At 34.2% G+C, this 5,000-nt stretch overlaps 1 protein-coding gene across 6 annotated transcripts in view; it reads left to right on the top strand.

The window, feature by feature from the left end:
• LOC115218876 overlaps positions 1-5,000 on the top strand; it is a 62,426-nt gene that overhangs the window by 20,685 nt on the left and 36,741 nt on the right. For 2 of the 6 annotated variants that reach the window (XM_029788856.2, XM_029788859.2), the window contains exon 1: positions 3,610-3,974. The exons of 2 other annotated variants lie outside the window; for them this stretch is intronic. The gene's annotated coding sequence lies outside the window, so the exon portion shown is untranslated. Of the gene's footprint in view, positions 1-3,609; positions 3,975-4,141; positions 4,682-5,000 lie in introns of those variants that run through there. 2 more of the 6 variants (XM_036508977.1, XM_036508978.1) reach the window with 1 other exon arrangement.

Here is a 5,000-nt window from a genome sequence, read left to right on the forward strand (position 1 = left end):
CTTTTCCTATCCTCCAGTTCTCTATTCAACTGGTTTGAGACCTTTGTTCTGTGTCTCATAAGGATTTTCCTGTCTCTGGGAATTCTATTTGAGGTCATTGTCTTGTATAAAAAGGCTTTTGTGCCAGTTTTGATTTTGAATCTCTTTGCAAATTGATTTCCAGTCTGCCCTGTGGAAATTCAGGTTGGATATGGCTTGAGTCCTCCTGATAGGTTGGGTGTCAGCGGGTTGTCTAGGACCATACATTGCTAATTCTATAATGCTATGATCTGAAAGAGATGTAGGTGTTACTTTCACATTATGGATTAGGCTCACATTGTTTATGAAGCAGAGATCTAAAATATTGCTTCCCCCAGTTGGTTGGAGTATCACTTGTTCCATGAACAGCATGTCGGAGAGTTCTAACAAAGATTTTGCCCGGCTTTGTTCATGCAGTGACATCCCAGAGAGGATGTGACCTTCAGGCCATTTAACATTTGGGAGGTTAAAGTCGCCTAGGAAAAGTATATTGATGTATTGGTCCAGATCTGTCAAGACCTCTTCTATGCATCTAAGGCTATCCTCAAATTTACCCTCCTGCTTTGCAGTATTTAGTGGACAATATGTTGAGCATACAACTACATCAATTTGTTTTATGTGTATGAGTAAAGTGTCACAGACAGAGTTTGAGTGTGATAAGAGTAGTAGGGGTGTGACATCTTCTCGGATGTACCCAGCAGGACAAAAACAGCACCATCAAAACCCAGTGGGAGAAAAACAGCAGCTATCAAAACCTAGCAGGACAAAAACAGCACCTGTCAAAAGACCAGAATGAGCCTAGCATGAGATCAATGACTATTTATCAACAGGGCACAGAGACATAAAAATACTCAGCATATTGAATGAACATGATGTAAGAGTGATGGGCCCCTGTTGATATATCTAAGGTAGGGTTATTTAGCTGCAGTGCAGGTGACCTTTCTGTATCACCTTGCTGCTTTGTAGATATTTGAGGAAGACAATAACTAAGACTACATCCTGACAAAAAATCAAGCCATGGTGGTAAGCCTTATGGCAGCTTTCAACAGACTGGATTTCCTGGAGCTTCCTAAGTTGTTAGGAGGTATTAGTTGATTCATCTTCTACTCATTTTTTTCTGAGCTTATTTGTATTCTGGTGTTTGTGCACACTAATATTACACATCCATTGGTGCATGCTTACCTTATTTCTTTCTAGTCTTTACAACTCCTCCTCATTCAGGGCTCATATCTCACAACCATGCAGCATTACAATTCTAACATAAGTGTCAGAATCTGCTCTCCACCAGCAAAGGTGATAGTTCCCTGAGCTCTTTTCAACTCGTTATTACTCTAACTACAATACATTCTGCACAACTACCTCCTCTGTTTGTGCAGTACTCATAAACCATTCATTTACACCTAATTTTCTTTGGGATCACCAGAATACAGTGCATAGTCACCAATTCAATGAGTGCCAAGTATAGTGGTTTACTCTTAGTTAAGTATTTTTGCAGCAATTGTATCATGAGAAAGATTGTATCTGTGCTACTTAGGAAACTATCTTAGGGCTATTACTGCTCATAATAGGTCTATTAGAGATGCCCTTAGTTGTACAAGCAGCTACCCTTACCTTCTACACACTGAGTTTTTTTTTTCTTTGGGATTTATGGGCAGCTGACTTATTTTGTATATATATATATATATAAGTAAAAATATTACTTATATATTGATCATTCATTTTTATACTTTTTGAGATCTAGTTATATGTTTTATAAAAATATATATTATTTGTTATTTGTGTTTTGGTTTATGTCTACCACTGTTTGAGTTGCATAGTAGTGGTTTTATCTCTAATTTATATTTTATATATATATATATATATTTACACACAATTTATCTCTCAATGAGTAGAGTACTGTTTTTGTTGACCCTGTCTCTAATGCAACAGTGAACTAAGCTTGGAGTTAAAAATTCAAAAATATATTTACAGCAATCAAATAATTTGTAATTTTTTTCTTTAATCCAAAAGTTTATTTAAAAATTATTGATCAGTCTTTTGATTTATTGGGAGCTTTTAACTTTAAAAGCCATTAAATTTAACTGCTCTTTAGTACTGGAACCCTCTTCAAACTGTTTGGGGCTCCTAGATTAAAAGGGGCCATTTTTATTTATCTTATGATTTGAATTATCAAAATCATTGGGGTCTCCAGAAACTATTGGGCCAAGTGTCCCACTAGCTCTGTGTGTGTGTGTGTGTGTGTGTGTACTCATGTAAGACAACGTTGCGATTTAAATTTATTAAAGGCGTAATGCACTGAGGAGTAATTGTAATTTTTTACTGAGGGGATGACAACTCCATACATGTTCACGTCTTGCTGAACCTTATCAGCGAAGCAATGTGTAACTGAATTATTAGATGTTAGAATGGCTGGACAGGATGTAAAGTTGTCGTGAAAGAACATTTAATCGATTTATCAACATTCTTATAAATAGACACATGACCAAATGGGCACACAACGTATACGTTTGTGTGTGTATCACTTTTAATTTTCTTATTTTAGTGTTTCTGTTTCGGACACCGAAATAATGTTGAAATTATTTATTTCAATGAAAGGGATTTTCAGTTTTAGCTCACACATTTTAATTATCATAAGACTATATTAAAATTTTAATTCATTCTCATTCATTTTCTGTCAATTTTCATGTAAATAAATACAACTGGATGCAAAACTATTAGTTTTTAAAAAAAGTGTTTAGTGCTTTCAAAGAAGACGCAAACCATCTTAATGGTTCCGGGAGAGTAGTCATTGTTTTCTTTTGTTTATCTATTAATTAGTTACTTTCTTATTTAGGAACTTTTTTATATATATATTATTGAGATTCATGTGATTTATTTCTTTCAATAAATTATTTCTCTGTTCTATACACGAATCGTTTCAAATTTAAGTCGTTTTCATTGATTACCTATCATTGTTTATATTTATATTTTATTTTCACTTTGGTTATGTTTATTTTCTGCTCTTGTTCATACTTTAACAGTAGGCGTAGTTCAGAGTGAAAAGAATGCTTTGTTTCATCCATCTTCCTTATCTAAACCCGAACTAAGTCCATTGATCTTCAATAAACAATAAATGAACACAGACATACCCACAGATATACATATATATTAGACACACACGCATGTATGTTTGATCCAGTAAATCTCAAGGACTATGTTACGATGTTGATATTTAATGTCTTAGTTTTCATAATGTTATTGATTTCATAGAAATTATTCTCGTTTTACTTGGTTTGTTTTGTTAAAATGTCTTAAGATATCTATTACTGCAGTCAGCTTTAAAAAAAACCCAGCAGTTTTCTTTTCACTTCACTTCTTTTTTATATTTCTATTCTTTTCTTCGTCCTTCCCTGTTTGTTACTTACATTTTTATTAGTTTATATTAACAACAGCTGCAATGGAATAATTGTACAGAAAGTAGTTCTTGTCTAACTGGACTGAAAATAGAAGTTACTGTTTCCCTTATGATTATAAAATAAAAAAGGAAGGAGTGTAGTTTCGCTGTAGCGTTCTTTCATTTCATTTCTAGTGAATAATTCGTATATTCTCCTTGTAGCCACGTAGCTTTCACGTGTATAATGAATAGAATTTACTCAAGTACTAGCTTTGGTATACGAATTAACATAGAAAATGGTAAGAGGGCCAATCTTAAAGTCACCAATCAATGAATATTAAGTGCCACATGTTTATGCTTTATATTCAGACCTATGTAAAAGGCAAAAAATAACAGGCTGAATTGTTATGACTTATTATTTTTGTCAATAATTTTCCTATGCCGATAGAGAGTCCCGGATTATTTGTCATAGTAGACTCATTAGTTGCACCGGTGACGTCTGATAAAATACTCCTATAACTTGGGGAGGCACTAGTGGAATTTCGTATTATTCATGCTTTTTAAAGTAGTTTTTTTTTTATTGGTAAGTACATTTCTGTATCTTTCTAACTATCAAATGTAGAATTATGTCTGTAGTGTTAATCATATGTTCCCATTCAAAACAACTCGCCTGTTTCGAGCGACTCTGACGATTAGGTAACCTTCCTAGCGACGACATCGGTGCGGCTTTCCGCTTTTGTTTCTATTTCTAGTTAAAATTTTTAAAGGTAAATAAAAAATTTAACGAGGAAAAATGTCGTGAAAATACTTTATGTATCTCTTAGGTAAAGAAAACACGAGAAACTATGGCAATGGAAATCAAAATCGACAGAAAGAGGAAACAAGAGAGTAAAAGAAAGAGGTTTGTCGAAATAGTGAGGAGAGCAAGAAAAATAGTCCCTTTCGGTAGTTTTGTCGATGTCTGCTAGTAGCCAGCCAACCAGGCTGTATGATTTAATGTTGGTTTAGATCTGACCCGATGCAAATCAAGTAATGAATACGTCGATCATGATTTATTCGTTCCTATGAAGTGCGTAGTATTCGAGAATCGCCTGCACATACGAGAACAAAAAGAGAAAAAACCAGGACAGTTCCATGCCTCATCTCTAACCCTATACTAAGGCAGTGGAAAGGACGTAGTTTATATTCAAGACTGAATGTGGTTAAGACATCACGATTGTTTCCTTGTTCAGGAACACTACCTCATATTTACATATATTTAGCGTCAAACGTCTCTCAAGTATCCTGTGGGTATGTTTTTCTTTTTACTGAACTCTCCTATTGCTTTGATGTCATTTTTTTTCTCCCTTAGATTTCACTCTACAACGTAAATGAAATTGTTAAAATCGGAATTAAATACTTTCACGAAAGAGGGAGGGGATGAAGTAAAGGAAACGAAAAGGATAAAATGAGGGTTCATTTTGTAATGTATGATAATTATAATCTGATCCCCATTTTCTGACCACCTTGGATGTCTTTCACACTCATACACACTGCTGTCTGACATTTCATAATGTCTTTTTTTTTTCACATTTTTATTTTATTACAAACCGAATGTAACCGTAGTTGT

Source organism: Octopus sinensis, linkage group LG14 (assembly GCF_006345805.1).
Source record: "Octopus sinensis linkage group LG14, ASM634580v1, whole genome shotgun sequence".
Taxonomy (NCBI): Eukaryota; Metazoa; Mollusca; class Cephalopoda; order Octopoda; family Octopodidae; genus Octopus; species Octopus sinensis.